Source organism: Tupaia chinensis, unplaced genomic scaffold (assembly GCF_000334495.1).
Source record: "Tupaia chinensis unplaced genomic scaffold, TupChi_1.0 Scaffold000354_1, whole genome shotgun sequence".
NCBI classification, from domain to species: Eukaryota; Metazoa; Chordata; class Mammalia; order Scandentia; family Tupaiidae; genus Tupaia; species Tupaia belangeri.
The window spans coordinates 2,270,818-2,282,941 of NW_006159849.1; positions in this window are offsets into that span (position 1 = coordinate 2,270,818).

Genomic DNA, 12,124 nt, shown 5'->3' on the forward strand with positions numbered 1-12,124 from the left:
AGTACTCTGAGTTTCTGATTTAAGAGATCTGGGGAGGACCCATGAATCTGCACTTATAACAGGCTCCCAAATGATACCAATGCTGATCTGGAGAACATTCTTTGAGAACCATTGATTATTCTTCAGTCCTTTCTCTAACAACATATTGAAGATATCTTTAGCCAACATTGGTTCCAAGGGCAGGCACTGTTGAGGCTTCTACCTCATGACTCTTAGTCTACCTCTTAATTCTCCTATAGCTCTGGTGGACAGTTTATTTTCCTTTTTATTATTATTATTTTTAATTTCTTTTATATTTCACTTTGTACATTTAATCACTGTACATCACCACAACTTGTAAAATGAATTTTCCTAGCATGAGTACACTGCATACTTGTCCAATTAAAGGTATTGTCTTACATGTTATCAATCATCTTCCATTATTTCTGTGTTACTTAAATGTTTTACCTCTCTGTTTTTCTCCTTGAATCCCTTCCTCTCACCCTCACCCAGTCCCTATCTTCCTCCCATGCTGTCTCCAGTATCTGTAACTATTCTCCATGCTTCTGTATCCTCTAATCTTTCAGTTTCCATGGTAGAGTGCTGACATTCAGTATATATTATGCTCTCTTTCATAGTTTGGTTTGCTTCACTCAGCATTAAATCTTCCATATTCATCCACTTTCTATCAATTCCCAGGGTCTCAGTTTTTATGGCTGAGTAGTATTCTGTATTGTATATTGTATATGTGCCACTCTTTTTCAATCCATTTGTCTGTTTGTAGACATTTGGGTTGGTTCCATGTCTTAGCAACTGTGCATAATACAGCAATAAACATGGATGTGCAAGCACTTTTCTGACTGAGCATTTTCCTATCCTTTGGGCAGACACCCAGGAGTGGAATTGCTGGATTATATGGTAGTTCTATTTGTAGGTCTTTGAGGAACCTCCATATTGTTCTTCACAGTGACTATACTAATTAACATTGCCACCAACATGTAGGGGAGTTTCCTTTTCACCATATCCTGACCAACCCTTATGATTCTTTATTTTTTTAATCTTAGCCATTTTGACTGAGGTTAAATAGGATAGTTTCTATAAATGCTGACACCTTCCCAACCAAAACCATGAGTGTCTCTGGTTCTCTACTTGAGGACACTTTCTAGCAAAGAGCATCTAGCCCAGCCTGCTTACAGAGCTGCCAGGAAGTGCTGGGGATTTGTGGTTCCCAATGAAAACCCTCAACTGAAAAAAACAAACAAACAAACAAAAAAATGCTACTAGTGGATCAGGCTTGAATGAGACAGTTCTGAGACTTGAGTCTTCATGATACCTCAAAGGATCCTGGGGAGGATTAAGTTTCAATCACCTATAGCAAACTTAATTACATTATTGCTTTTTCTTCCTTTCTTGCCTCACTTTTCTCACTCCCTCATTCCTACTTCTTAGGTCACCTCCAGATAAGCTATCTGCACCCAAGTCTTCCAATCATTACCTACTTTAGGAAAAGGGGGGGATCCCAAATAGAGCCATCTCTTTACTTACTCTGTTCTGACCATTCACATACATTGATACAACTCCAGGTAGAATAGCAGGTCTCAAGGTGGAACTGGTCATAACTGGAGATGGGGCATTCCCTAATACTACGATGTTTAACAACTGGGCGACATTTCAGCAAAATCAACTGAGAGGCAGTAGTAACCCTTAGGAGTATATGGAGCCAGTAGGTGGTATAGTGGTTAAGGTGCTGGACTCCCACGTGAGCAACTGTGGGTCAAGTCCCAGAGTTGGTGACTGAAACTCACACAGGGTATGTGTGCATGCATACCCCAAATCCCAAGAGTCGAAGGGATTGAGGAGAAGGGATTGAGGCATGGCCGTGCCCCCTGAAATTGGTTTCTCAGTTTCTTTCTCTCTGTCTGTCTTTGTCTCTCTGGTAATCACACACACACAAGCAGAAATCTCTTCAAAAAAAAAAAAGAAAGAAAAAAAAAAAAAGGAGTATAAGCATTAGAGTCACACTACCTAGTTCAAATCCTGTATTTGTTACTTACTGGCTGAAATGTTGGGCAAATTATTTACATCTTTGTGACTTGGTATCTTTCCTAAATTTTTATTTAGTGTATTCCTTCCAAGAGAGAGACAGGTAACCACAACAGGGTCCTCTTATCACAATCCACCACAGCCTTAGTCAGCCAAGATCATGGGCACGTGTACACACATAGCAGGTCTGTACAGGGAGGCTTGGGACATGCACCCAGGAACTGTCTGGATGACTTCAGTACCACAGAATATCCCTTTACTGTTGTACCACTGTGACTGGCCTGTGCCTTAATTTCTTTATCTGTGAAACAGGGATAATAATAGTTCCTCCTGTATAGGGTTTGGGGAGGATTGCATGAGTTTACACAATGAGTTCTTAGAGCAGCACATACACATAGTATGCTCAATAAATGTTAGCTTTTATCAGATTTCTGGGGCAGGGACTCCACAATAAGGAGGAGGAGGCTTCTAAATTCTTTCCAAGCCTGATGTACCTTCTCTACATGTCAGAAACAGAACAGCCATCTTTCTACCACTTGCTAGAGCAGACAGCTGGCGGAGAGCTGTGTGTTCTCGAATTGTTTAGTGCTTTCTGAAAAGTGAAATGACTCTCCCTTGTCCTTCTGTTAGCCAGTTTTCCTTGTTGATTTTGGTAAATTACCAGTTAATTTTTTAAAAAGGATAGAGGTAATAAAGAACTGTCTTAATCATTCGAAGTCATCAGCAATAGAACCTTTCTAATTCTTTCTGCTAGATGCAATCAATGACATGTGATAAAGAATGAAAATAGTGTTTACTTTAAAAATAATTTTGATATAAACAGTGCATTTTCTCTGTAAAAAGTTTTTTTGAAAAAAACCAGACATACAGATCATCTATAATAATCCTATTTTCTTCTAAGATTTTGATGTTTTCCATTTTATATAGCCTTCTATATGTGCATGTGTTTGCGTGTGTGAAGGAAGGATGGATAGGTAGATGAGGAAAAACGAGATCGTTCTGCACATGTTGCTTTATAACATTTTTCACTGAGTACAATATGCAGAACATTCTACATCTTAAAATATTCTTTTACGTTATTTGACTCTGATTTTATTCTCAGAGGTGACTTACTTAGAAATCAAAATGGTACCTTATAATCTAGCTAGTGTCTCTGAGTATAGAGATAAACACAAGATTTTTTAAAAAATCTATAGATAAGTGTCCATGCAAAGCTTGAAGGGATTAGCTGAAAATAGCCAATAGGGAAATGTTTCACACATAGATAATTTTTTGAGTGGAACTGGGATCAAAAAACCTAAAGCTGCTAAAGAATAGTTTGCAAAAGTTTTTTTCCCCCTTTCTTGGTCTCTACCCTCCCATGGGAAGAATTACTAAAGATGAGTTAAGATAGATACTTTATTGGCATTAGCAAGGAGAGGCACCTAGTTGATTAGAGAGAATATGGACTGATTTGTAGACTATGAAATAATTCCAATTTCAATTATGGGAAGCAGGGAGGAGGCAAAAAATAGAGATTGAACCAATAGTTCATTCTCCAATTTAAAGGTCTTAAATTTGAGCTAATCATACAGGATACATTGCTTTGCCTAACTAGAGAAAGGCGGGGGGAGGGGGTATTTTTGCTCCTTTCAGGTACATGATATAGCGAACATAAGAAATGTACTGACTCTTCCTTCACTGGAAGGTAAGCAGCCTATGTTCTTCCATAACATGCTGTGGAAAATCAAATGGCAACACACAGCCAGTGCCACACAGCATAACCCAAAGTTGATTTCTAACATTTATAATTAGTTCCTAAGAGAAGAAAATGTACTACGTGTACTAATATATTAATAAAGATTTTAATAGAAAAAGGGATAAAACTAGACTAAAGGAGTTTACATTTTCTTTGAGTAGTGGCCACTTCTAAAATAATTAAAAAATTATTTAAGTAGTGCTTTGAAGAACCTGGAAAGAATGAGAGACCCCATTCATGTTAAATCCTTTTCATATCATTCCAATTGGCAAGTAAGCAAGAATGCATACCAGGAGAGGTCAAGGTGATTTGGAGGGAAAGGCAATCCCCCCACTCTGCACCCCATGCAGCAAAACTGTGGTTGTGGAATTTAAAGGGAAATGAAGGTAGGTAGAAGAGCTTGGAATTGTGGGTGGAAAGGAGGAATATACTGAGAACTTTGCAACAGAGAATTTGACTTCCATGTTGAAACAATTAGGGATGTCATTAATATCTTCCCCCAAAATGAAATAAGCCAAGTGGCAAGAAAAATGAGAAATCTTGTTTTAACCTACTTTTGTTGTACAAGACATAGAAATAGAATGTGAGCAGAGAGAATGAAAGGACTTGAGCATGTTTGCTGAAAATGGATCTGTGGGCAAAGGAGAAAGGAAAGTGTACCTTAGTTAGATCTGAAAAAAAGACTCACTTGCTAAGAATCCAGATATGTGATATAAGCAACAGAATGATAAGAGAAAGTGTTAAGTAATTCAGACTTGTAAAGAGAATGACAAACTTTTTGAACTGGGAGAAGTAAAAGGAAATTCTCTACAATTGTGCTAAGCTACATAATGGAAAATTCAGAAAAGTTGCCTTTCAGTAAAAGCTGAAAACTCAAGTCAATGTCATTGTGATGGTAGACTATAAGCTCAGCTACTAAAGTAATAGACAAAATACTGAGTTGTCAGGCAAGTCATGATGCCTTTATGCATAGAAAAACATAGAAAAATGACCTAATATATAATGTATTATTCTGGAAAAGAGAAACAGAAACAGAAAAACATTGATGCAATCTTTAATTAATATTAATTTCTTTTCATGGTGTAAAGTAGAGAAAAGAAAATTGGTCTCCTTAATGGTAGTGGTAAACCAGTGCTAAAACTCAAACATTGGAGGGGACCAGCAGGTGGTGTGGTGATTAAGGTGCTGGACACTCCCACATTGCTGACTGCGGTTCAAATACCAGACCTGGTGGCTTGCTTTCTCATTTCTCTCTCTCTCTCCTCCCCCTCCCTCCCTCACTTCCTCCCTCTCTAGTGTGTATCTCTCTCTGATCAAATTAAAATAAATGAATGAATAAGTAAAATTAAATAATTACAAAAAAAAAACAAAAACCCTCAAACATTAGATCATTCTATCTTTGGAAGTGGAAGAGTCAGGTTGAGAATTAGGTGGGTTCACATTTCTGTCCAAGCAATTATTAGGTAAAAGAGAGTAAACCTAGATTAGGCCCAGAATGGATTTTAGTAAAAGCAAATATCTTTACATTTTACAAGTGTTTGAATTTCTCACTTCTCAAATTTTGCCTCAGAAAGACAAGTTTGCCAAACCCTTTCATGTGCTAACATCTCAAAGCAAAGTAAACCTTAACAAGGCAAACAAAAGCTTTGCTTAGGTAAAATAGCATGAACAGCCTTGAAAACAGACACATAAACAGAACCTAAAGTATTAAGTCAGGCTGATTTTTTTCTTTCCTGTGATTTAATTTGCATTTAAACAACAGCGCACCACTCATCCAATCCTGTCTTTCCTGTGATTTGATTTGCATTTGAACAACAGTGCCCTTCTCATCCAATCCTGTCTCCAACCATAAAGACATTCCCTTTTGATATTGCTATTTATTTTTTTCAAGAGGAAATGAACTATTCCAGGTTCCTGACAAGGTGTAAATGGAAGCCATAGTCAACTCTGTACATCACCAGGCAAATTTAAATGGAACCATATAATTGACTGACTCACACCTGTACCAGAGATTTTTAAAGCCAGTGATCAACAGCACCAGGCTGCTGGTTCTCTTGGTGTTAAAAACTACACCACACAACCATAAGTAGCCAGCTTTAAAAACTTCTTATTGTCTCCTTCACTTTTACAGGTGGATATGACCTAAGGTCATTTCACCTTATTATCACCAGTTAGATCACAAATTTTCAAGGAAGAACTATTAGGTAGAAGGCATTGATTATTTACTTTGACCAACTACTGAAAAAAATACTCAGGTTGGATCCACTTAAGTGTTTTAAATTGACTACTTAATTGAGATATCTAACAAATGTAATTAAATTTAAAATGCACACAATTGACTGACCCATTAAAGAAGGAATTTTTTAAGCTGAGTTGAATTGATAAGTGGTTTGGCTGAATAATCCAAAATGGGTTTTATGGGATAATATATCACAGCTACAGTGAAGAGCTCATCATGGCCTCACAGTGTCCAGTTGAGCTGAGGCTAGTATTTCTGTGTTACCAAGGGAGGGAGATCTGTATAGAAAGAGAGACTAAGCTGAGACTTGAATGCAGGAAGGAAAATAACCAAGTAGGTGTGGAAGGGAATACCGGTTCTAGGTATCCAGAATGAATGTATGAGGATGCTTTGAGCAAAGGAGCAAGCTGAGTAGAGTTACTTAATCTCTTTGAATCTTAGTTTCTCTCAGAAATTGGGTGAACAATATCTATGTTGTAAAATGTTTGTGGGACCAGTAGTTAACATAATGGCTATGTCGCTGGACTCTCATGTAGTCGACCATGGTTCGAGTCCCGGACCCGGTGGGTTTAACTCATGCTGGGCACATGTGCATGCATGCCCAAGATCCCAAGAGGAGAGTGGAGAAGAAGGGATTGTGGCATAGCCATCCCTCCTGGGGGGTGATTTCTCGCTTTCTGTCTCTCTGTCTCTCTCCGTCTTTCTGGTGAGCGCACGCGCCCTGTAGCGAAAACCTTACCAAAAAATATATATATATGTGAGCAATAAACGTGATTAATATTTGTAAATTATTTACAGTGGGGCTTATAACATAGCAAGTGCTCAACAAATGTAGCTGCTATTATTGTCATAGTTAATATTTTTGGGAGATCAGATTCAAGTTTGTTTTCCAGCTAGAGGAGTTAATTTTCCTCTATATGATTGTCTCAATGTTAATACGCAGCTTTTCACAATGCGTATTAACGAGCATAGTAATAGGAGGACAGAAAGAGTGGAGGTCAGAGATCACAAATAAATAGCACGTGTGGCCCATATTCACTACTCCTACACCCATAGCAGACATAAGTAATCAATCATAGTACTTTTTACAGAACCTGAGCACAGCCTCAAAATCCTTCCCAATATACTTTTTCAGGCAGCTCCTAGGGTAGTAATTCAAAGCAACCCCTTGAGATGAAACCTATTTGGTGAAATAGAGTTAGCACAAATAAAACAGCAATCAGGGAAATAGTGTTCAGGGGAAAGTGAGCTGGAATGAAAAAAAATTATATACACACACATATATTCATATATGTATGAATATATATACACATACATATATATAAACACATATATACTACATATACATATATACACATATATATATTTTACTAAAACCACTTAGAAGATAAAAGTGGGTTGACTAATGCAATGAGCAAAGCTTGCTCTGATAGGAGATTCAAAGATTAACAAAATGTCCTTTTTCTCAGAATATTATTTTGTCATAGTAAAGAAAACAGGGTAGTTTAAGAAAAAAGACAATTTAGCAAACCATATGCTGAGCATAGTGTTTTCAGTAACAGCCACTGAATAATCGGGGAGACATCATGTCCTGCCTCAAGTCCTTCACCTTGCTCCTCTAAATGGAAACACAAGTGCCTGAGGATATTTGAAGCATGACAAACATTGGAGCAAGTGCTGATGTAAAGCCCTGTAAAGAATTTCCATGCCTGATCATATAACAGATGGCTCTCTGCAAGAATCATTTTAATATTAAACAGACAATTCAGGCTCATGAAAAATTCTGCCATAAATCTGTAATTGAAAATATTAAAAAAACATTCATTCAAGAAGAATGTAAATTTTTACAAGGGACTTCCTGAGAATTTCAGAGCTTATGTCAAAAGAAGGATGTCTTTTTTAAGAGGGGACTTAAAAATTGAAGGCCTATAGATTTTTTAAATCCTAGATGGAAAGAAAAAAGGGGTGTGTGTGTGTGTGTAAATTACTTTGAGCGATCTTCTCAATTATTTGTACTCACTGAGCACCTTCCTCATTCCTTATTGACACGTAGGCCCTCTTGCTTCTCTTTGCCCATCAGCCCTGTATGGAATCCCTCGTCTTCTTGCCCAGCATAGATCCCATGCTCAGCCATTTTTTTATGTCAACTGTTCTAGGACTCTGAATTTCTGACCCTTAAAATCTCCTGCTACTGCTGTTACTCCAGGGTTCTGAGGGTCCGGGTTTGGGAGGGCTCAGTAGCTTCCTGAGGTCCCTATGTCATCGTTGCTGACATTTCAGTTCCCTGATTACAGAGGAGCATCAAGTGGTGGCACAGTGGTAATGCAACTGGACCCAGGTGGGAAAGGTCCTGGAGTTTGGTCCTGGAACTTCCCTGAGCATGTGGGGCACAAATGCATGTACCCACTTGAGACTGGGGTGGGTTACAGCATGAGAATTCTGTTGAGGGGGTCACTCTCATTCTCTTGAGAAATAAATAAATAAACTAAAAAATGTAGTTACGCATGATTTGGTCCATACTTACTTGTTATTGTTTCTTTTTCATTGCTTCCCAAGATACCTCCCACCAATTATAACCCTGGGTAAACTCTCACCTCAACATTTGCCATTTGCCCACCTGCTTTTATCATGGAGAAAGGGGAGAAAAGACTTACTCAACACCCAATTCCTATCATACGATGTCTGATACCACACACCTTTATGTTTCTTGCTTCTGGACACCAGGGTTTCACCTAACCTCTGCAGATTTCAGCTGCTCTTAGATTGGAACCCAGGTAGTTCACAATATTTTAGGAGACATAGGTACAAACTCTTTTTTTTTTTCTTTAATATTTGCTATAGGGTACATGTCCTCACCTGACAAAGACAGAGAGTAAGTGAGAAGGAACTATGGGGGATGGCCACACTGCAATCCCTTCCTCTCTATCTCTCCTCCATTTGGAATTTTGGGTTCAGATGCCCAGAGTGTTTTTCAAGCTTCTGGGTTTGGGACTCAACCCAATTCACTTGGGTCGGCCATAAGGGATCCAGGCCAACACTCAATCATTTTAAACAATCAAATAGTTGTATATTTATTTTAATATAATACTTAGAGAAAAGATTAAATTTTCAAAACCACAATTTTTATAATTATTATTGTTTTATAAAAAAATTTAATTTTATTTATTCATACATTTATTTTAATTTGACCAGAGAGAGAAAGTGAGAAAGCAAGCCACCAGGTCCAGGACTTGAACCATGGTCAGCCATGTAGGAGCATCCAGCACCTTAACCACCACACCACCTACTGGTCCCAGGATTTATAATTTTTATTATTGCTGAGAAGAAAGCTAAGGAAAAACCAAGTGAATTCATGTAATTTGGTTTCGAAGACCCAAGGCAAGGTGAAGGAAAGAGATAAAACAAGAGTATCAGATGCTAATCAGAGGAAGACTGTGTGGAATGATTACATACTTGATGGTCTAGATAAACGTGAAGGCAATCATCTGGATTCCATGTTCATGTGTAATCAGCAAATGGTAATATTCTCTCACTCCCTCTTCCAGGCTGATACTGTCATCCTGACTATTTAGACACTACAAGACATAGCCTTGTCAGTGTCCATGCTGCTGAGATAGGCAATATAACTCTGAAGTCCTTCTCCTGTACCATGATGCAGCAAACTCTCTTAAGAGTTAGGAGTCAACTGACTTTTTCTTCCCTACAATACCATGGAAAGAGCCATGGCAGCTAAAAGAACATACTGGTATTTTGTTGTTGCCCTCAATTTTCTTTTATTTATTTACTTTACATTTAACAAAGAAGGAAATATCAATAAAGAGAGTAGGTGCAGGTGTCAGCTTTGGGTGTCCTTTGCTTCCTGAATAGAAATCTTTTGTTCATAGTCGTTAACATCTTATGAGACTCCTAATTCAACATGCCTCCTTGACCCAAAGAGCCCTGTGGTTCCCTGTGGGGATTAATATTTCCATAGTCATGAATAGGGACAGGATTTAGATTTAATTTCTTGGCATAATAAAATCTTTTACATGTTTAACAAATACATAGTGCTTACTACATGGCAAGACTTGTTCTAAGCATTTTGCACATATTAACTGATTTATGTCATCTTTTCAATAATTCTTTGACTAGTTAAAATTTTAAATCTTTTATTTGGCAGATTGGGAAAGTGAGGCACAGAGAAAATAGGTAATGCGCCCACTAACTCATAACTAGTGAGTAGAAATGTGAACCTAAGTTCACAAGGATCCACCACTGTCCTAGACTTAAGACTGTTAGAAAGGAGGCATGTCCTCACATGCAGGTCTATGTAAACTCTAAAAAAATGAGATAAAGGAATAAAAAAGAATGATATAGCTGCAGTCCTTCAAGGCAAAGAACATAATGTAGTCCTCAACAGCACACATGTGTGTGCACACACACACACAAGGGCCAATTTCATAGATGAGTATTGCATGCAGTCTTACAAGGCCCTGCACTTTGAAGAACCCCTATAATTAGTTTAATGTTCTTCTGCAGCCATCTTGAAATTCATAATAATTTTTGGACAAGGAATTTTGCATTTTCATTTTGTATTGGAGCCTATAAATTATATAGGCCATCCTATACCCATGCACATGCGTACACACACAATAGGTATATATGTTAGAAGGCGGGAAGATTCCTACCCTGTTCATTACTTGGGGCACAACAATAGCTGTGTACTGGTATATCCCAGTTAATTAGAGTGACTAAATGGAGCAGGGGAACAGATCTGTAAACTCCTTGTTTATGAGGCACAGTAGAACATCTTTGCCAATGAGTGATCGGCCACTACATTGGGACAAATCTACTTATTTACACCCCTGACATCACCAGCAGCCTAAGCTATTCTTATTGCGAGAAGTAAGCTGCAGACATATTCTGTAGTGAGGTCACAAAATTTAACTAAATGCCACTGCCAAGAATAGCTAGTTTCTTTATCTTGTCGATAGTTACCTGTGCATCTCCTGAAGATCAACTTCACTGGTTAGTTGGAATATAAATTAACTAAATGCTGTGCTCTAGATTAAAGTTAATTCAGTCTGATCATTTAAATAGTCCTTTGAAATGATGTGTACTCTCTACAAGAAATTAAAAGTGTTTATGTCCTCAGAGCCTATCCTTTCTTCTGTTCCTTTATTTAAAATGGCATCCATGTGTTTAGGAGCAAGGAGCCTGTGTATCTTCTGGAGTGTAAGGTTGTGTAGGGAGCAGACACATGCTGCTCCTCGGGTGTGCTGGCTGGAATCCACAGGGTCTCTGAGATGTTGTTTTTGCGCCCTTATGTGATGCTTGCCCTGCTGTTTCTGGATGCTGCTTCTAAGGCTGATTTAACTTGAGATCTATTCTTTTGACTCTAGTGGTGCTCTATGGTGTTCTGTGCCTGGCCTCCTCACTCTGTTCCTGCAGCTCTCCAGTGCCCTTGAGTCTCTGGATAAGTCATCTGCAAGTGCTTTGACTTAGCCGTTTACACCCTGCATCTCACTCAGCAGGGGCAGACCCTTGAAATACCAGCTGGTCTCTACTCCATATCTGTACTGTGTAAATATTGTTTAGCTAAACTGCAGGAGCTCCTTTCTCAAAACCTGTATGTTAGTTTCTGGTGCTTTGCTCCAGGACAATGGGAACAATAACTTTTCTTCCCTTTCTTCAGATATGTCGTCATAGATTTAACACGCTTCCCTCTGCCTTTTAGATTAAACTCAGAGAGCACAAAACCAGGAGTTCCACGTCTGATCCCTACACTCCTTTCTCTGCCTTCTGTGCTTCCCTCTCCTCCTACTATTTTCAGGGGCCAAATGGGTGGGCTCCGCTATTAATTCTATGTCATGTCTTTTTTTCTTTCTGGATTAGGATCAGTTTTAAGGACAGGCTTGGCCTTGATATGCTAAATAGGATATGCAAGAATTTGGAAAAATTCTTTCTCAAGAAAATAACCTGGTTTTCAGGGCATTGTCTTGTACAATCCAATTTCTAGTGTCAAAAGCTGCATATCATCTACTCTTTCTCTTTGCTTACCTTCTATTTAATTTCTAATCTCATCTCAGACAGAGGACAAATTAGGGTGAAAGTTTTGTACTCACAAGAACAAAAGAGTAAACCAC